Source organism: Marmota marmota, unplaced genomic scaffold (genome assembly GCF_001458135.2).
Source record: "Marmota marmota marmota unplaced genomic scaffold, marMar, whole genome shotgun sequence".
Lineage (NCBI taxonomy): Eukaryota > Metazoa > Chordata > Mammalia > Rodentia > Sciuridae > Marmota > Marmota marmota.
Genome location: NW_025999913.1, coordinates 17,110,027 through 17,132,668, shown reverse-complemented (window position 1 = coordinate 17,132,668; position 22,642 = coordinate 17,110,027). Strand labels below are relative to the sequence as shown.

General features: G+C 39.6%; 1 long non-coding RNA gene across 2 annotated transcripts in view; it reads left to right on the top strand.

The window, feature by feature from the left end:
• Positions 1 to 22,311, top strand: part of LOC125615605 — a 54,497-nt gene extending 32,186 nt beyond the window's left edge. For both annotated transcript variants that reach the window (XR_007346274.1, XR_007346273.1), the window contains 2 exons: positions 19,929 to 20,186; positions 21,654 to 22,311. This is a non-coding gene — a long non-coding RNA (uncharacterized LOC125615605). The remainder of the gene's footprint in view (positions 1 to 19,928; positions 20,187 to 21,653) is intronic.
• Positions 22,312 to 22,642: the final 331 nt, after the last annotated feature.

The window sequence follows — 22,642 nt, the reverse complement described above, 5'->3', positions numbered from 1 at the left end:
TTCCATTAAAATATCTATGAAATTCTTTACAGAATTAGAAAAACAACAATCCTAAATTCATTTGGAAAAATAAAAGATCCAGAATAGCCAAAGAAATTCTATGCTAAAAGAGCAATGTTGGAGGCATCACAATTCTTAACTTGAAATTATACTACAGAGCTATAGTAGCAAAAATTACATGTTTCTGGCATAAAAGGACATATTCACTGATAGTACAGAATAGAAGACACAGACACAGACCCAAAGTGATACACCCATCTGATCCTAGACAAAGATGTTTTTTAAACAAACAGTACTAGGGAAACTGGCAATCCATCTGTAGAAAATAATACAAGATCCTTAAATCTCACCCTGCACAAAAGTCAACTCAAAATAGATCACAGACTGAGAAATTAGATTAAAAATTATGCAACTCCTTAAAGAAAACATAGGGTGAAGACGGCAACATATAGCCTCAGGAATGACTCTGTAAATGGGATTTCTAAAGCTCAGGAAATAATGCCAAGAATTTTAAAAATAGTGTTGCATCAAGTTAAAAAGCTTCTGTACAGCAAAAGAAATGATTAGAAATGTGAAGAGTGGACCAAGAGAATGGGAGAAAATCTTTGCTAACTATCCTTCCACAGAGGATTAATATCCAGAATATGTACAGAACTCAAAAATCTTAACATCAAGAAAATAGCAATTCATCAATGGGCAGATGAACGGAACTGACATTTTTCTAAAGAAGAAATACAAAGGGCCAACAAATAAATGAGGATTTGATCCTATTGAAATGTTCAATATCTTTAGCAATTAAGGAAGTGAAAATCTAAATTATATTGAGATTTCAACTCACCCAGTTAAAATGGCAGTCATCAAGATTTCAAACAAAAATGCTGAAGAGGATGAGGAGAAAATGGAACTATTAGAACGACCACTGTGGAAACCATTATAGAGGTTCTATAAGAGACAAAGCATGGAACCACCAGATGACGCAGGAGTACCACTCCTTAGTATTTATCCTGAAGCATTAAAGTCAGCACACTACAGCAACACCCATGTTTATAGAAGCACAATTCACAATAGCCAAACCATGGACAGATAAACGGGTAAAGAAAATGTATTATTTATACACAATAGAACTTTATTTGGTCATAAAGAATAATAAAAGGATGTCATTTGCCCGAAAATGGATAGATCCTGAGAACATTATGTTAAGCAAAATAAGCCAAACTCAGGAGGACTGAGTATGTTTCTTCCCAGATGTGGAAGCTAGAGGAAAAAGAAAGAGAATGTTGAGGGCAGGGTATATCATGAAAATCAGAGTAGAGTAGAAGAAAGGGACCAAGAGGAGGGGGAAGGGAGTGAGCGGTGAAATCCTGGGGAGTGGTAATGGCCAAGTTACATTGTTACGCTGTGTGCATGTATGATTATGTAACAACAAATAATACTATCATATACAATTATAATGTAACTATAAAAATATGGAAAAAATAAGAACATAAAAAAGCAAGTTCTTTGAGGTAGTTTAACAGATTTCCTAAGATTGGCAGATTCAAATCAAGTTACATTTATTTATTGTATACCACACTATAACTCATATTATTAAAATGAGGTTATATTTCTATGATTTGTACTGATAATATGCATAAATCAATAATCCTAGATAGCTAATGTAAATAAATATATCTGCAGTGCACAGATATTTGGCTTTAAACCTGGCTAAATGTTTCAGAACAAGAAACATGATTTTCATCTAAACTGATGACAAATCTGAGCTTTTATGATAAGCCTTGTTTTCCTAAAGAGTTCTAGGTCGATACTTCCCACAACAACAATTGTGACCATCTGAAACTCTGCTCCCAAATTTAAAATGAGGTTAAGTATTTATTCACATGAATTATTTGATCACTTGGAGTAAATGACTTCACTCTAAAAACAACGGGAACACAGAATAAGGGAAACTCTTTCTCTTTAAATATAGGAGCAGCACCTGTGGAAAGATCCACATCATATAACACTAACTGAATCATGAGAGGACATTCCAACTTGTATGGAACAGAAACATAACTCATCTACTCCAACCCGTGGTACGGCATTAAAAAAAAATGGATATTTTGGATAAAGAAAAAGTTTAAGATGACAGTTTCTCCAAACAGGCTCAAAGCTGCATGAAGTCAGCAGAGAGATATGTCCCAAAGATGTCCCCACATAGTGCTTACAGCTGAAAATGGATAGTGAGGAAAGCAGGCTACACAAAATTAGTGTCAAGGTGCTGTGAGCCCTGCTAATGTGCCCATAGGAGCATTTGAAGAGAAGAAATTAAGGGTTTTGACATCTTAAAGAATATACAAGGGTACAATTTTAGATGACAACAACAGCCACATCATAGTGAGAACCAGTTTTCTCCTTGGATATTGTCACCACACTCACACACTATGGAAATCCCAGGAAATGGTGAAGGCAAAAGTGAGACAATGTTCTTGATAATTCTATAGAACATGACTTGATAGATTTCAAGAAATGCTGAGTTTCATTTTCCAAAGGGCTTGTTTTGAGCTCTATCTGGTTTTGCTTTTAACTAGATATGTGGTAGCAAAATTACATGTTTCCAAGATTCTCGTGTTTTTTGACATGTAGAACTTGGTCAAGACTTAGTGGTGTTTCAATTTCAGGAAGCACTTGTGATGGTCAAGTTAGAAAAATTGAGTAGAAAATTCTTTATAATCTGTACAATGTTACTGCAACAGGTTCAATTTTCTACTATTAGGTCTCAAAATCACATACAAGAAGATAGGTTAGTTCAACATTTTGACAAACAGTTATTGACATCTACCACATGCCTTCACTGTGCTGAGCATTAGAGAGATAACAGAGAATAACTGTGCACTTTATCTTAATGGATTTGGAGCCTAATTTTAATGTGGTTTGAAAAGTGTCTTGGATGTTTCCCCCAAAATATTGAGAGATGCTTAGATCAGGACATAGACCTCAGAGTTCCCAAGAAAGATGACCCAGAACCATTTGCTACCATTGGGCCATAAAACATTGAGGGGTACTCCCAGCTAGGGAGGATGGCAAAGGGTGTCTTGAGATCAATGGGTCATAACCACACATTTTTTTGTTGCTGTGATCAAAGCAAAAAGGAGGGTCAAAAGATGGGGATCCAGGTACCCCGGGTCCACGCTGCAACACACTGGAGAAGAGCAGTTCTGCTGTTCCCACTTATTCACTGGGTTTCCATGTAAGAATTTATTTATAGGAAGGAATCCATGGGATATTTTGAACAGAAACTTCACCAAGAAGTTGAGAGTCACGTTGCTTTATGAAGATGTGAAAGATGTTCAAACCCATTTTTCATTAAAACCATAGTAAGATGTCATTACAAATTTAAGCATGTAAGTTAGACAAAGGAAGCGGTATTTGGAAGTAGTGGAGAGACTGCAATGAGCAGACACACATCTAGAAAGGTCAGTTGTCTTTGGTTGCCAGAAGTCTGGTGTTTCCCAGTACACAGGACATCAGAGCTAATGCTAGGACATCCCGAGCAAACTGGGACACTTCATCACCTGGCACATACTCTGTGACCTAATAATTCCACTCTTCAAAATGTGTACGTATTTATGCACAAAAGTGTAAGAATGCTTGTAAATCATGATTCATAACTGCCTCAAGCTAAAACAGTCATGGATAGGATGGATTGATAAGTACTGATAGCTTCATATAATGGATTGCTATGCAGCAAAAGGAAAAAATGGGAAATGACTAGGCAGAAATACATGGTAAATATCATGAATGTAATAGTAAGTAAACAAATGGAAAAAGATACAGCAGTTCATAAATAGCTAAAGTGTGGTATTAGAAACCATAGCAGTGACTAACACTAGTGGGTATGAGCTTGGGGGCTCCTGAAATGTGAGTGATGATTTATTTTTGATGTGGATGATATAATTACCTTGAAATTCACCAACCATACACTAACAACTTGTGCATTTCAGAATATAGGATGCTTCACTTAAAAGGCCACTTACAACTCTAATACACCAGCCTGCCCCATGTCTATCTGCAGTTTTACTTTCCATGATCAACCACCACCCAAAACTGTCAAATGGAAGGTGGAAATACATAACTCATGAGTCATAAATAGCCTGATGAAATATCATACTGACCCACTGTGTCCCCCCCAGGATGTGAATCACCCTTTCATCCAGTGTATCCATGCTGTGGGTGCTACCTGCCCTCTCCCATTGAGTAGCCATTGCATTTCCAGGTCAGCTGTCACCGATGGTGGCACTTATGTTTAAGTAACTACCTAATGTTCCGGGCAGTATCATAACTCCTGTCATCCCTAGTAACACATGTCACCATCTTCATTGTCACAAGAACAAGGGTGAGTATAGTACCTTAACATATTTTGAGACCCGCACAAATTTGCCTGGCTTGTATGATAGCATATGGTCATAATCATTCTATTTCATTATTAATTATTGCTTTTAACTTCTCATTGTGTCTAATTTACACACTAAATTTCATCATAGTATATATGTAATAGGAAAAGAAAACATAGGGTTTGGTACTACCTGTGATTTCATGGCAGGTCTCAGAAGGTATCTCCACATATTGCACATTAGTACAACCCCTCCAGAAAGCTGTGAGGAAACTTTGCAAAGGCTAGGAATGGAATCCCCATATGACCCAACTATTCCACTCCTTAGTATTTATCCAAAAGAACTAAAATTAGCATACGAGAGTGATGTAGGAGCATCAGTGTTTATAGCAGCACAATTCACAATTGCCCAGTTATCAGATCAGCCCAGGTCCCTATCAACAGATGAATAGATGGAGAAAATGTGGCATGTGTATACAATGGGAGTTTTATTCAACCATAAAGACAAACGACATTACGGCATTTGCTGGTAAATGGATGGAACTGGAGAACATCATGCTAAGTGAAATAAGCCAGACTTAAAAATCCAAGAGACCAGTGTTTTCTTCTCTGTGTTGAAGCTAGAGAACAACAAGGGCAAATAGAAGGTGAATCCCATGGAAAAAGGAGGGAGATCAGTGGATAGAGAAAGGGGAGAGCAGGGGATGGGGGAGTCCAGGAAAAGGGGGAAACTATGGGGTGAAATGGACCAAGTGAGCTATGTGCATATCTGAGTGTACCACAGTACATTCCACCTTTGTGCACATCTATAGAGCACCAACTGCAAAATAATAAACAACTGGAAGGAACCCCTATAGAATAGAGGGAGGGGTGAGGGGAGGGGTGAGGGGAGGGAAAGAGGAAGTACTAGGGACTGAAATGGAGCCTATTATATTTCACGCATGTATGATTATGTCAAAACAAATCCCCAGCACTGTGTACAACTATAATGCACTAATAAGAAGAACATTGAAATAGGAAAGTGTCCTGACAGAGGAGATACCACTAATGTTATAAACCTAAAATTAATATTTGCTCACCAGGCTTAATATTTGCTTACAGAGTGGTTCTGGAGACAGACTTCCTGGCTTCTTTACTCAGCTCTCTCGGTTTCTAGCTGTGATGTTCGGCAAGTTAGCAAAGCTCTCTGTGCCTCAGATTTCTCATCTGTGAAATGGAGAAAAAATATCTTTCGGTTTGCACCTTAAATATAGGTCTTAGCTATCAATATCATTTGTTGTAGTTGTTGACTGCTATATTCTGGCTGTTTATTGAATCCTGCCACTTGGGGTGGGTATGAACACCACCATCCTCATCACAGTGAGCTTCAGGGTAAAGCAGGATCTTTCTCTGCATTTCAGTCTATGTCTTCTGATTTCTGTCTGGAGTGCATCCTGCCATTCTTTCTCCCGTGGTTTTCCTGGATGAGATATCAACCCTGGGTTCTCACCCTATCTTCACGTGCAGCTGATGACATAATAAAGTACACATGAAGGTGTTTCAGAGCTTATTAGGAGATTTTGAGCAAATTGCCATAAGAAACTTCTACAAGTGGTTATGTTGGTAGAAAGTATAATTACAGCCATCACCAAAGCCACTTCAATTCATGAGGTCATCATGGTCCATCACATTTTATTTTTTAGTAATTTTATGTGAGAATTAATTTATTAGGTTGTTGGAGAGAAAGTGGTATTGAGTTGATTTCTGTTGAGCCATCTAATGATAAAATCAGATGGTTTTTGAGATTTAGAGATTTTTTTTTATTCCCAGAGCTTGCACAGCCTTTAATTGGCACTTAACCTAATATAGAATGTATCAAAAATTAAGTAGGCATTAATTAGGAACACAAAATGTGAACTAGCCTTAAAAAGTTAATTATCAAATTGGTCTAGCTATCTGTCAGCAGACTCCCAGAAGCATCCCGTTAAAGTGGTTTCATTTTTTTAAATGTAATATGTTTCTTAGGATGTGATTACACATACAATATATGGTTGTAATTTTGAGTTAATTGCATAGTAGCTAGATTAACTTTTACATCATTACACTTTAATCAGTGTTTTTCATGATTAACGTTCATTTACATTTAAAGCTTCCAAGTTCTTTCTTCCATTGTCTCCGCTCCTCCTTCCCGTGCCCCTTGCTGACTTCACAGATCACTACATTAAAGCTCTCCGAGGACAAACTTTGGCATTTTCTCACTTTAGGTACCATGAAAATGCTCATAGGAAACTGTGATCATGATAGCATCTCTGCCACAATGTAATACTAATGACTGTAATTATCTTAATATATAGAAAAGAAAGGATAGATATTAGCTGGGGAAATCACACAGCAAATAAAGAGAGGAGTTAATCCTCTATATCATTTTCACTTTAGTTTAAATCCAACTCTGGCTTTCAGAGGCAAAGAAAGATAACTTTTTTTTTCTTTCTTGCATGTGCCTTGAACACAGCATGGATTACATAAAGATCTCTGAAAAAACATCACAGTTTCTTAATAGCATATCACAGCTAACTAATTTGACACTGGGTTGAGAATGAGATCTCTCTACCAGTAATATTTCTGCAGCATATCATCACTGATCTCAAGCAAGCATTATGAAATATAGGGGTCATTTTTCTTTCAAAAACTGTTATGTTTCATTAACACAAAAATATATAAACTAGTCTTATAAAACATGTGTAGTGTAAACAGGTAAAAGGAAGGCTCACCTGTATCCCGTCACCTTCAATATGGAGACGCTCCTCCCACCTTCCACTCTCAGACTCCGGAACATGGTTGCTGTGTTCACCCTGCACAGCTCCGCTTTATGGGGAGGCTTACTTTTCTTTTACCCCAGACACTGGAATTGTTACATTATGCAACTGTTTGATTACATCTGTTTATATCTTCCAGCTCACTCACCATTTTCTTTGGACTTCATTCCTTCGTCCATCTCAGACCACCCACATGAATTCATTTCCTTCTGTCTTGAGAAATTTCTTCAGTTAGGATCTTTTAGTGGCAGACACTCTTGGGATTTGTTTACCTAAACAAATTTCTTTATTTCCAAAACGGTATTCTTCTTAAAAGTCATTTTCCCTAGGCATAGAGTTCATGGTTAACTATTGTTTCCTCTTAACACACTAAACTCCCTCTCCATTGTTTCTGATAGCCACTGGTACTGATGAAAATTCAGTTGTTGGTCTACTTCTTATTTGAAAATAATCTGACTTTTTTGTTGTTGGTTTCTAAGAATTTCTCTTTGCTTTGGTCTTCTAAAATCAAGTGGCTTTTAAAGACCTCCCAGTTTTCTGGCTGGTAGGTCTAATAACCTGTTCCTGAAACTTGTTCTCCAGGAGTTTGAGGTGATGGAAATGTTATATGGTACCTTGAGTGGGCTAAGGGATGCCCATCCAGCTGATGAACCTTCATTTCTGAATGTGTATGCAAGGGTGTTTTGGAAGACCAAAACATTTAAACTGACAGATTGAGTGACCATCCCCATGCCCAAATGTGGATGGGTACCATCTAATCATTTTCAGGGCCCAGATTTAAAAGCAAACAAACAAATATAGAGGACAGTATAATTCTCCGTCTCTTTACCTGAGCAGACACAGGATTCTAATAGCACCGACCCCGACACCCACCTCTCTCTACCCCACCCTTTCCTTTCTCAGGCTTTCTGACTTAATGGGGATAATACCATAGTCTTCTGTTTCTTGGGCCCTGGGTCCCACTAAATCATTGGCAGATTTGGGGACTTCTCAACCTCCGAGATCATTTGAGCCAATCCCCCATAATGGAGATATGTACATAGCTTACTAGGTTTGTCCTCTGGAGAACTCTAATAGGGAAGGCCACAAGGAACATATGCCCCTGATTTCTCGAACATTAATTGTTGTTTGTCTTAGACTAGAAGGTCATTTTGACTTGCTATAAAATCCTAGCTGTCACTTTTTTTTCTTGAATATCTTAATTTGTTACTTCTTTGACATCTAATATAAAGCAGGTTGACACTATGATTTGTTTTGTTTTATTTATTCATTTTGTCTAAATGTGTGTGTGTGTATGTATGTGTATGTGTGTGTGTCTATTTACTTTTACATTAAAGTCTAGTCATTTTCTGGACTATATGCTGTTTATTTTGGGTCAATTTTCCCAGAAACATCAGTGCCTTTAAACACATGCTTCAGATTGTATTAATGGCAGGAACATTTTTATGAATCATTTATTTTAATTTTAGTTTATTTCTATTGCTTCGTTTTTTCTTTTTCTGGACTTTCTTATGCATACATTGGTATTTTTTTTCTTTTTGCTGTTTTCTATCTTTATCACTTCTGTAAACATCTTTAAAAATGTCTTCCTTCCAATTTTGAATTTCTTAAAGCCTTAAGCATTGTGTTTACTGTTTAATAAGAAAGAATATAAACTCTTTTAATTTAGTATTTATTTTGCAATTTTCTTCATTAATACATGATACTCTTATGATTTTTTAGTCTATCACACCTCTTCCAAGTCTCCATTTTCAATCACTTCAGTTATGTGTGATATATATATATATATTGTGTTTATAGTTTTTAATTTTCAAAATTTTTATTCTTAATTTCTCTTATCTCATTTAAAAGTATTAGGAAATAATTTTCTAGGCATATTATTCCCTGTTAAATAATTTAGAGGCATAATATTCTGTATACTTTATTATCTTATATAAACTTTTTTACTGAATTTGATTATAATCTTTCCTGATTGCCTTTTTTTTTCTCTTTGTTTTTAAAATAAATGATTTGTTTGTCCTTTTAGGAGGGAATAGTGAACCAAGAGGAATTTTAACTTTACTACATATAATTCCCTCTTTTGTTGCTTTAAAAGTGAATGAAATACGTCTTAACACTTCTGATCACTGTCCAGCTTCTTATCTTTCACCATAGTAACCTGTGGCACATTCTGGTGCACAATTGTTTTGGTAAATTATGTTTTATGGAGAGGCACTCTCAGCAGGTGGCCATGGAGACACACCCTTAGCTGGTGACTGTGGAGAGGTACCCTCAGAAGATGGCTATGGAGAAGTACTCTCAAGGTAACTACCTTCTAGGTGGCTATTGAAAGGCACTATCAGCAGGTGGCTACAGAGAGGTATCCCTCATCAGGTGGCCACGGGGATGCACCCTCAGGGTGGCTATGGAGAGGCACCCTCAAGGTGACTAAAGACAGGCTCCCTCAGCAGGTAGCTACGGGGAGGCACCCTAGCTGATGGCTATGACCCTCAGCCCGTCACCATGGAATGCACCCTCAAGGTGACATGGAGTGGCACTCTCAGCAGATGGTTTCCCTGTCGCCTTTGGCTACCTTTATGCTGCATGTGCAGAGGTGAGACGTTGTGAGGACACTGTGTGACGGGAACAGCCTGAAATTGTTCTTCTGTGGTCTTCACAGGAAAGACGGCACCTCAGCCTTGTTCATCTCCTTGTCCCTGTTGTCCTTGCCCTTCTCAAATTCGGTCAAATTGCTACGAGTGAGTTCCCCATGGTCTGCACCAGAAGCATGTTAGAGCCTTGCTGGGCGCAGCCTGCTCCAGCCCTGGCCCTGTCCTGCAGTCCCTTTAACTCCACCCCTCAGGTGGATCCTGCGAATTCCCTGCTACTGAGCTTCTGTTCCCCAGTGGATTTACTTCTTCCTTCCTCCAGTGCTGCACCTTCAACATCGCTCCACCTATAATTCCTCACCCTGCAAATAGCATTTCAGCTCCCATTTCTCATTCTTCTCCAGATCTTCAATTGTTTTTACGAGGTAAATGAGTATGTTTCCATTCATATGTTGATTTTAAAATAGCAATCTAAATAAAACACAGGTGCATAATGGTATACATATATAGATGTTTGCTGTGGGTTAAGCTACCAAAAATTAGAAAAGAAGTAAGTACACATCATCAAGAGGAGAATTTTAAGTAAAATATTAAAGCATCGAATATCATGAAATGGTAGGTAACAAAGAGAGGAAACCGGAGCAAACTGAAAAACTTACTGTAAAATGAAGAAACATGGCGCGACAACACATGTTCCATGATCTTCTTTACATATGCAATGATACACGTATACATACATGAACACAGAAAAGGCGTGAAGTCGCATCCTGCACTATTGACAGGGGATCTCTGCCGAGAAAGTTGAGTGTGGCCAGTGAGAAAGCCACCTGTCCCGTTGGTTTAATGTGGCTCTCTCTGGGTCGAATCTTTCACAGCAATAATTTATTCATGTGTTACTTGCATGAAACACAATCAATATAAAACACGATGGAGCCTTTTAAGGAGATGAGCTGTGAAGAGTGAGCTTGGGATATCGAGGGAGCTGACTCTCCAGAGGGAACTGAGAAATGATGAGAAATGATGTCAAGTTGAAAGTGTTTTGAAAAGAATACAAAGAACAGAGGAAGAGCTGAAGACTGCTAATGGCCCTGGTTCTAAAATCTGTCCTAGGTTATTCTGAAACCTACACCAGCACAGTAATGCATCCCACAAACATTGTTTGTTTATAGTTTAGCTTAATGCCTGAAATGTGTAAAGAAAGTGAGAAAGAGCCTAAATTGCTATTTTTTTTAATTTAAATCTGAAGGAAGCCATGTGTAAGAGAAAAAAAGAAATGAACCTTTTTAACAGTTTGAAAACAAAAATCTGCATATTTTAATATTCAGAACTTCACCGATCAATTCCCCCATGTTATTACTTTGAGAAGAAAATATATGTGTTTTCGAATTGTTACTTTACTGTTACCTTCTTACTATGAATTTTTAAAAACAAATTGACCATTCAAATTATCCAGAACTTTGACAAGCCAAAGCTGTGATTTTAATTCATGCTTCAAAATCTTAATCATCTTGAAAGTGGAAAAAAAAAGTGTGTGTAAAAATAGATATTGTAATAGAGGCTGCCTGGAATAAAGACATTCAGACAGTTTCAATTAGACTGTACTCTTTCAAAAGATGTCTCATTTGTATACCTGAAGCAAATTGTAGTCTGTCTGATGAAAGGTGTTGTAAGGAGTGCACAGATTATTTGAGGTGAAGCTGCTGGAGGTGAGCCAACGGGCGTCTGCCCTGTTGGGGGAAATAAGTGCGTGGGTCTTTGTCTCCAGAAGGACTCTGGGAGTTGAGCAAATCTTCTAAAGACACTGAGCACCTGCAACCTGCAGCATTCGTTAATAACTTCTGTGGAAGTCCTCCTCACTTGAAGAGTCTGTCCTGTGAACATTGAAATGGGGCCATTAAACCCAAGTCAGAGAGAGATGGTCAACAGCAGAGAAAATCAGGTACACCATTGCAAATATGCCCTGCCTGCCCTTCGCCTTCCTAAAGCAAACTGCAGAAAGGTTTGTTTTTATTTTCTCTCAGTAAAACAAAGTCGACAATCCTAAATGCTCACAGGCCTCCTTTATCTAAGTAATAGATTTTAAATATTTCTGAATATTTCTAGAACTTCAGTCTTTGTGTGAAGGAATGTTAATGAAGTTACATTTTATTCAATTTCAATTCTCTTGAGATTTATTTTGTCTTCAAAAAAAAAAAACCTAATACATACTTATGCTATGCATATCCCCAAATATTTCAAATATTTAACCTAGAATTGTTTTCTGTCCTGTTCCTCGCGACAAAAGCACTCAGGGTCACTCCAGGGGAACTGGGCTGCACAAAATAACCACACAAGAGACAGAGATACCTTTTTCTTTGAGGGTCCTGTGATGGCTCCTCTGACCTTAAGGGTCTGCAGAAAGAGATGCTGAACCCTTTTATTGAGATAAAGCCATTCACATGAGGCAAGGGGCCAGGTTCAGCAGGTTGACTGACATCTAGGAAGGCCACACCCAAAGGCAGAGCAAGAGAAGGGGACACACAAAGGGCGTTTCCATGGAACATTCTATCCCCAAAAGGGCAAAGGGGTAACATCACAAAGGAACAGGTGAGAGCAATTCAACCCATGGAGCTTCAGGAAGGCTCACCTACGTCTGAAGACACATTTTGCTACTTTGAGAATTGCGGCAATCAATATCCAGGCCACCAGGAAAGTGACCCACAGAACCTCTTGAGATGATGGGAGGGAAAATGCCAGTCATTCATGGCGACCGCCTCCCATAGGTTTCATTCTTTGAAACGAAATTACAGTTAATCTTCCTTCTTTCTTTACAGTTACTCCAAATATTTGCACACATCACTTATGACTTTCCTAGCCAGCAAAAAAAAAAAAAAAGTAAAAAGGGAGTAAATAGCAGTTATTTTTTATAAAAAAGAAAAAAAAACAGTACCTTTTAAAAGTATGACTTTAGACATTTTGACAATTGAAAGGAAGGCTCGCTTGCCCATTATGAATCTATGGCTCCTTGTGCCCAGTGTTAGGGTAAAACGTTTCTGCAGTAATGTGTGAATTGCAACCATTGATGGTACTTTTGTACCTTAAGAAGTTCCCCATATTTGTGATATGCCTGGATTCGTCCTATTCTGGGAATTTTCTTCTCTGGGAGATATGCCTCCACCACGACCAAATTCTGAGGTTGAAATCCTTACCTTCATATGTTGGGAAGTAAGAGCTTTGGGTGGTAATTAGGGTTCGAGGACTCATGAGGGTGGGACCTTTGGGTGGCGGAAGGCCCTGATGAGAGGAGGAGGAGACAGGAGAGCCCTCCATTCCCATGCGAGATACAAGGAGAAGATGTGTCTACACTAGGAGGAGGGTACTTGGCAAGCACTCAGTCAGCAGAAACCTTGAGCTTGGACTTCTCAGCTACCAGAAGGGTGAGAAACAAGCACTTGTTGTCTAAGTCACCCAGCCTGCGTGACTTTTTATAGCTGTCCTAAGAGGCACGTAGCCCCTTCCCAACCCTTTAACACATACCAATTTCCCTTTGCTCCCAAAGCATCAGCCACAGATACAATTTGGCATGATTTGTGATCGGGCTTGACTTCAAAGCCATATGCCTTATAGCGTGGCGTTATGATTCGGACATGAGGTGAATCCCAAAGACACCTGTGAATGCAAGAATATTCACAAGTGGAAATGATTAGATGACAAGCACTATGATCTGATCAGCCCATCCTAATTTCAAAAAACCAACTGGGTGGTGGGCATGGCTGGAGGAGGAGGGTCACTGGCTGTATGCCCTGGAAGGGTGCGTTTCCCTGTGGCTTTCCCCCCAACCCCTCTCTCTGCTCCCCAGCTGCCGTGAGGGTAGCAGATTCCCTCTGCTGGGCCTTTCCCAGGATATGCTGCCTCTTCTTGGGCCCAGAGTCGGCTGTCTATGGACTGACACTTCTGACCTTGAGCCCCAAATCCTCTCCTCTAAGTTGTTTTGTTGGGCATGCTGCTCACAAAGGCAGAAATCTGACTAAAACATCTGGTAATCAATATATTATCAAAGAACCTCACATAAAGTCTTTCACACCAGATACCAAATATCTGGGTAATTTTGTAGGTTAAAGAAGGAATATCTAATCATGACCCAAAAGAAATCGGTTCTTCCTGTGATTTTTTTTTCATAGCTGGTTATGTGATCCTTGGGAAAGCACTGACCCCCAATTACCCTGTGTGTGTGTGTGGGGGGGGGCGTAGAAGATGGCTTTAAATTCTAAGTAAAATTTCTCCCAGCTTCATAATTCCTTGTTTTTCCATGTTAAAAAAAATCAGTGGGAAAACTGAGGCAGGAGCAGAGGGTTAAAATTAAATTTGTGACTGTTGAAAAAAAAGGATCGCAGCTTCCATGCTTGAGATGAATGGTGAGAGGACCGTCCCCAACCACATCCAGTGTCTAAGACAAACAAGGACAAGGCATGGAGCCCAGGCAGCAGGTCTGAGCACAGTCACTGGCTGAAGTAACGGAGACATCATTTAAAGGATCTTACATTCTAAAAGGCACAGCCAGGGTGGAGACCACACCCAGCTATAGACACAGATTTGACCATATGCAAATTGGCTCAGGCACAAGGAGAGATTTCAGTGACTTTGGGATAGACCTAGGGCAGTACACGTCATTTCCCACTGGGTCACATTATTATTTAATTTCTGGATCGGTAAACAAACAAAGACTCTACACAGGGTGATTTATTCCTTTTGATTCCAACCAGGTAATATAGATAACTTAATGAAATATTTCTCACAGAAAATAGACTGTGAATTGTACCTACCTTCCTAACTACCACTGAGCTAGAAAGATTACATACTTTTACTACATTTGAATTGAAAACCTTTATGCTGTAGTTTTTTCTGATGTCACTTATGTTTATTCGTTGGTTGGTACCAGGATTCAATCCAGGGGAGCTATTTTCTTTTGAGGCAGGGTCTTGCTAAGTTGCTTAGGGCCTGGCTAAGTTGCTGATGCTGGCTTTGAACTTGTGATCCTCCTGTTTCAGTCTGTTGAACCCCTAGGGTTACAGGTGTGTGATACCATATCTGGCTCGCTTATTTTTTTTTAATTTGTTCTTTTTAACTATATGTGACAGTAGACTGTATTTTTTACATATTTATTTTAGTTAAAGATGGACACAATATCTTTATTTAATTATTTTTATGTGGTGCTGAGGATCAAACTCAGTGCCTCACATGTGCTAGACAAGCGCTCTTCCACTGACCACAACTCCAGCCCATGAGAGTGCGTTTTGACATATTATACATACATGGCTGGTTGCTCACAACCTTACTGGCCAAAGTTGGGAGAGAAAAAGATGATCTCAAGAATTAGAATTTCCTTAAAACTTGAGTATTCTTTCTAACAGTGTCCATAGGGTCAAGTTTTTATTAGAAAATGTGTTAAGATTGCATATCATGGACTTAAATACTCAAGGTCAAAAAAAGAATTATGCTTTACCTGTACAGCACCCAGGGGCCATCTCCTCACAATGTGAGATTCTCAGCACGACAGAGAAAGCTACACCAACGGAGGGTGGCTCTGTTGTATGTACTGTTCCCTGATCACAGTGAAATAGTGCTCTCTTTGAGCCTTGACTTAGGAATTATATCCCTGATTTATTTCAGTGTTTTGTGTTCAACAGATGTAACACCTAAACCCGTGGGGTTGCTACACATCCTAGGGTTAGAAGGAATATAGGACATGATTCCTATAGAAAAGGCATATATGTAAGTGGCTGCCTGAGATACAAACATGGCCATGACAGTGGCTGCGGTAAGTGCCACAGATTAGCCCAAGGGATGCCACAGTCTGATGAGGATGGGGGCTTGACCTTGAGATAAGGGTCCATTGGCATATGTCGGTACTAGAATAGGGTTCAAACGTCCCATGAATAAAGTGTGAGGTCAGCCTACAGTAGTGTTTGCCTAAAATATAGTTTTGGGACTTAATGGAGATTATGTTGCAAATACAGGTAGAGTCCGATTTGTGAAAAAATTAGTTTCAACCTAAGGTTTTTCAATCAGTTCCAAGAACAATGGAAGAACACTCAGTAGTTGGTTTTCAGGTGAAAATATCAGTGTGGTACTCTACGAGAAGCTGGATGGAGAGAAAATAAAGTTCTTCATTTTAGTGTTATTGATACAGCTGATTTTAGGAATAGGTTGGAAATGTCAGATTTTACTATAAGACTGCAAATCTCAGTTTTTAATCAATTTTAAATAATCTCTGCCAACAGAATTACTCCTTTGAGGTTGAGATACCCTGTATTATATTCTTATTTATTTATTCTTATTCTCTAATAGAGCTGAGTTGGTACATTGCAAAATGCTGACTTAAAATTCAGACTGGGCATCTTGCCCACACTGATCCAGAGAGAACCAGCACCAAACCCTCCAGGGAGTGGCCAGGTACCAGCCCTGCCATCTGACCACTAGTGGGCAGACATGGCCCTTGGCTCGGGGGAAACTTCTATCACAGAGGGGAATCAGGGTCAACAACTTCGGGGGGACAGTTCCTTTTAGTGCCTAATCCAACTGGCTGACTTCAGGATATGAGTGCAGATTTACTGCCCCTGCCCCTGAGCTCCGACCACCACCTTCATGGGAAGGTGATTCCGCCTGGTAATTAACTGTGAAATATTGAGTGGCCAGTGCGTGACCCGAGTGTTTGTGCCAAGCAAAAGTTTCACTTGCATTTTTTTCTTTCTTCTTTCTCTCTTTCACTGCCAGTTTGTGTGTGTGTTTTTAAGTATTAACTCTCATGGAAGCACATGCTTATTTAAAATTCCCAGACGATGAGTCAGACCTGCTCAGTGAGGTTCCTGGAGAGTCACATGATGTGCTTTGATGAAACTTCACCTTATGAAAGGTTGGAGAAAAAAGTCAGAAGAGTTTCAGTCTTATATATACACATACACATGTACATATATGCACGCCCACATATGTCCCTATGGGCATGTCCTTCTATGTAATGGTATAATTTTGCATATGTTTATACACAAGAGTTGGGAGAGACAGACATGCATACAGGCAAAGAACCCCTTTGCTTTTTGTTCCTTCTCCTGTCCCTCTGTAGATATTTAAAAATCAGGGAGCCAACAGTTCCTAACTCTTTGAAGCTAGAAGGAAGCAGAATCCCTGTAGTGGTCTGTGCTGCTCTTCGCCTGTTGTGGGTATATATGCCTTGGACTCAGAAAAGTGAGACAGGAAATCTAGACTGCAAAGTGCTAAAGACCTGGCATTGCTGAGACAGGGCTCGCAAGTTGTTTTACTAACTGTTCTGATTATTTGCTTCAGGTGTGTCTAGGCCTCCAAAAACTCTGTATTTTAATTGACTCTTTTTTTCAAATCACTTCAATTTGATACTTTGTGGTATAACTGACAGAGCTCCTTCATTTAAGCAACAAAGCAGGCTACCTCCTGTGAGTGCATCTAAATCACAGTGATGTTTGAAGCTCTCCCAACACATTTTTTATATGTAATTTCCCTTAAGTGAAACTTGTTCTAGAAGTGACATATGAAGTACCCTACAGAGATCCTGTCTGATGATGTGTATGTACAGAGGGCAAAGAGGCAGATCATCTCAGAAGGGAAAAATTGTCTTCCCAAGACCGAGGGTGCCAGCCGCATGTGCGGAGTGACTTGACATCTGAAGACACGGCTGACTCCATTGGCTGCATCCATCCATTCAGTTCACGAACAGTTACAGAGAAGTTGCTGTGTGCTCCCCAGAGCTGAATGCTGCAGATTCCAGAAAACTCTACAGCAGTCCTCTCGCCAGTGCTCCAGTGTACAACTGCTGAGGGTTGCATAAACAAATAGCTGTGATTCAGGAGGGAAAGCACAGGGATAACTAACTTTGTAACTTTGCCTAACAGAATCTGGTAAGGCGTCACCAAGGAGGTGATGCCTGATCCAGATCCTTACAGACAAGTAGGAAACGACTTGCTGAAAATATTAGTAAAGCAGAGGGGAAAATGCCTTGAGTGTTGGAGAGGGAGGACTGAAAGAGAAGGGCCTATTAAGAGAAGCGAGAACTGCTGGTACTGGGAGGTTTGAAGGTGCCATTCTTTTACTCTCCTATTACTCCCCTATTATGAAGCAAAATACATTCCAGGGGAGGGTGTACAACCAGGAGTGGGAAAGCCCCTATAATGCAGGCTCTCATGTCCATAAATTGGCTCACTTCCTCTCTCACTCATTCTGACTCTCTTTTCTCTTCTCGTGCTCAGCCTCCCTCATCTGTAGACCTCTGCAGAGTGGTATCCTTTGTACTTAGACACCGGGCTTCACATGCCACCCTTTCGACCAACAGTGCCCACTCACTAGGATTGCTGCAGCAGAATCCCAGAATCCCTGGAGGAGAGAATCTTCTTTGCCCCCTGATCCCACATGCTGCAGTCAGGAGTGGAGTCCTTGAATAGGAAGGGCGTTTTCAGGACAGGCATGCTGTGGTTGAGCACCCAGAGTCATGTGTGACGATTTTACTTTGAAAGTACCAACTGGAAATGAAGCTGGCAGCAGGACACTGGAACCTTTTGCACAATGCTAGCCTAAATGTACTGAGGTTGTTTTCTATGAATTTTTTCTCTTTATAAGTAGTCCTTGCATGCTTACACACACACACACACACACACACAGCATGTATGGTTCTCTAGGCTTCTAGGAAGGTGGGTTTCTCCAAAAACAGAAGGGTGGAGGGATTATTCCAGGATTAAGTGTGATCTGAAGGCATTTGCAATTGGAAATAATTCCTTTGGAAGTTCTTTTGATATTGTAGTCTGCATGTCCGTTCCCAGGAGATCTATGTGCTGTGTGTGTAGGTGGAGTCTGCAGCCTGGAATTCCTTCCAAATGTTCTACCCTAGAAAGATAATGGGGTTGGTAGCGTAAGTTCCTGTGCTTGGTTTTGTGCCTTTGTTAATTTGCCAATCAAAGTGTCTAGGAGGCTGTGGAAATTGTTAAGAAAATCTTTGTTCCAGCATTTCTATAGACCTGTTAGCATCTAGACTTAAAAATTAATAATTTAGTGTCACATCAGAAGTCATGTCACTCAAGCTTGTATTTATGGAGGTGACTCTCACTCCTTTGATACATTTTCATGTATCAGTGGTTCATTGCTTGCCGGGGCCTCTTCTGATTGGTAGCTGGCTCTTCTCCAAGATTGTAGAAGCGAACCTATTCTGGCTGGTAGTCTACCATGTTCACAACCGCTTCCTCTTCCTCTCTGCATAAGAGACATGGTAACACAGCATTATTCAGGAAAGTTCATGAGCTCCAGACTTAGAGATGGCACAAAACACTTCCAGCCACATGAATTCACTGGCTAGATGTCACTCATGGGACTGCATGATCACTAGTATGGCTGCGTTTGGCCCAAGAAGAAGAGGAAATGAGTGTGGTAAAAGTCCAGCTGGTCTCGTCCATGAAGTTCTTGGTTGGCTTTCATACTGTTGATTTCGCTGAGCATAATAAGGCAAAAAAGTGTAACTTTTTCAATATTAAGCTGACTTGAAATTGAAAATCCCTTAGCAAATTTCAAATTCAGTTTGAATTCAATTCAAATTCAGTGTAAATTTCTAAAACATAGTGTCCCTTATGCCATACTGTAATTTACAACATGAGTAAGCATTAAGTAGCTGAAAACATACTCACTTCACAAACACCCAGACATTCATGCATTATTTTGATATTGAATTGCGAGACAGTTTCCAACCTCTTAGGTTGAGTACAGATCTCCAAAAGAGAGAAACAGAAGTGGAGTATGTGTGAGAAGAGACTCTATGATTTTCTTACCAAAGTTGGTGTTTTAAACAAAAATCTGGAATGCTACTAGAAATTGACAATGAAATATTTCATTATTGAATAAAACTATAAAATCACCTTGCTCATGAGTTTATCTGTCATTGTATAGATTATTCCACACATGTAGAACTCAAATTTATAATAGATATATTCTTATATATTTTATATCATTTCACGACAAATTGAATATTGTTCCGAATTGTTCAGGGCAATTAAACCTCTATTTGTTTAGGCTTTTAGTTTCCATTGGTTGTACTTGTTTCTTATATTTGTAGGAAATTATGGTGAAGAATTAATTTGGTCAGTTGGGGAAAGAGGGAGTACAAAACTATGTATTTCTTTTTATTAGGTCCAGTCCCCTGGATTTATAACTACACCCCTCATTACGGCTCTAGAGGAAGTGTTTATGGTTTGAATCCTAGAGAAAGTTGTCAGATGAAATCTGGGAACACCCAAGGAATAACGCAATACCACAGAGTTAACATGATTGATGATATCATAGCTCATTTTTAACAGATGTCAAAAGAAGAAAAATCAAGCTGTCATTCCACATACTGAGCCCTTGTTCACTTAACAGAAGACCTTTATAAGTAAATCAAAATTAATGGTAAGTACTCAGTGGGTTAGATGCTGAGCATTTGGGTGACTTTTAGACGTTGGAAAAAAAAAACAACATATGAGAAAAAGCAGAATTTCTAGAAGAGATGCTTAAATATTCCTTTTTTTTTTCTATATCTAATCATAATGTTTCATTTGGCTTTGGTGAGTGGATTCTAGTTAGGAAAAGGTTCTTTATAGGAACTCAACCACATATGTAGAACTCAAAATATCACACATGCCTCCAGTCCTCAAGCTAGCTCTACTGTCACTGCCAGCTGAAATCCCTCTCCCAGTTGGGTGCTAGCTGGGGGAGAGGGTGGGTTATACTTCTTGATGGTGTATGCAAGTGCACATAATTTGGAGAAAGTAAGGGGGAAATCATTATGTCCTAATTTGGTTAAAGAAGATCAGCAATGTCTTTGCTGGATCCAACATTTGTACTGAGCCCGATTCCTACGTTTTCTCCACATATCCCAGTGTTGTTGACCCATCTCCAGAAAAAAAGGCAGCTGACTGGGTGTAGAATTGTCTATGAGATGCGTTCAGGAGCACCCGTACCACCCGTCTCCTGCGTAGGTCTTTGCATTGCTCTTGGAGAAATGGATGAGCCTGGTGTACACTCTGATTCCTACTCCAGTGTGGTCCTGGAAAAGTCAGTTGTCCCACATTAGGGCAGACACTGCTTCCCTCTTAATCCAGCATCTGGGGATTCCACACACATGACGCAGAATCTCCTCCCTTGCCTGATGCTGCTAGATGAACCCCCAGGCCCGCATGGTTTGGGTAGGCTATATTTGCCAGCCTGAGTGGAGACCTCCTGTTTTAATTCAAAATTAAAAACTCAGAAATCTTGTTCTTATTAAACACTCTTAATCACATATGAGCACACACTCATATACACATATTATGTACACCTGCCCAGAAAGAACATATTTTAGTTTTCTTTGGAACACCAGCAAAATACATAGTACCCCTTGCAGAGAATGTTAATTTAGATGAACAATGCAGAACAAAAGCACTTTAGGCATGATGTCTCATTTTTAAGTTGAAAATAGCATACTAGAATTAAATTTTGAAAAATTCACTCAGTGTTGTCAAAAATGCTAATTTGAGTGCATTTATATTTTTAACTGTAATTTTTATAGTTGGGTAGCAGGGATGGGCAAAGTTTTCTAGAAAGGGCCAGTAAATATTTTAGACTTGGCAGGTGGTAGGTGTTGCCCTGAGAAAATAGCTACGGATAAATAACCACAGATAAATACATCTGTAAACAAGCCTGGCCGTGTGCCAGCAGTCCTGTATACTAAATCAAGCTACAGGTGGGATGTGGTCTGTGGCGATAGTGGCTCCAGCTCTTGTTGTAGCAACCCTCATGGCAGAGACTCCCAGGAATTCTTCTCAAATGATTCCTAATTGTGGCTTTTCATCTGAAATATAGACTAAACTATTGTTTTCTCCCCCTTTGTTATGAAAGATGCAACCTGCCTACTGGAGGGAACAGACCCCAATTGCAAGCCTGTCATCTCCAGGGTCTCGTCCTAGACAGGAAGGGCCTGTAGAAACTGGGAGATGAGTTCATCCCTCAACTGACGGCCAAAGAATTTGAAGCAAGAACACAGAGTCTTGGTTCCACAAAACGCTGTACTTAAAAGGACACTGCTGAGCGCTTCCTGTTCAGTACTGCTGAGGACAGCCTTGAAAATAATGACCTACTTTCCCTCAGCAAAGCCAACTCTGAGAGAGGATGATGTCTACAAATGAGGGCTCATAAAAGAATATAATTAAACACTGGTGCGCCTCAGAATGAGAGAACTTTGAGATAATGACTACAGTGGCACGCACTGTACCACAGAGAACAAGATGTCACAATTGTATATTTGCAGGTTGATTTAATCTGACAGGATTCTTAGCGACAGTGAACGTGGTCTGTCTGAGCCGAGTGGCGCAGCTGGTGTGTCCGACCAATGCGGCTCTGTTTATCTTTGTGAACTTACACGTGTCAATTAGCAAACTTCTTAATCTGGCTGCACGCGCTTATCTTTGGAGGTCCCCTGTAGATCTTCCTTGTCTGAGGCACAGAGTGTGTAAATAATCCCTTTCATTTAAATAGAGTCTTTTTAAAATTCTCTGTATGACTTTATTTTCCTGATTTGATTTTTGAATGACAGTCTCTTATCCTATCTTCTCAAGAATACCTCATAGACACTAGTAGGTTTGGGTCCCCCTTACAGGAAATCCATGAGAGGGGAGAACACACTAAAGTAGGAGTGAAAACCATGGCCCTTGGACCATATCCAGTCCACCACCTATTTCTGTGTGGGCCATGATTTTCATAAATACTTGAAAAACTATCAAAAGAAGATTTTTTTTTTGATTCATGCAATTTACATGAAATTCAAATTTCAGGGCCCACAGATAAAATTATGTTGGAACAGAGGTACATTTTGGGTCATGTGTGGTGCA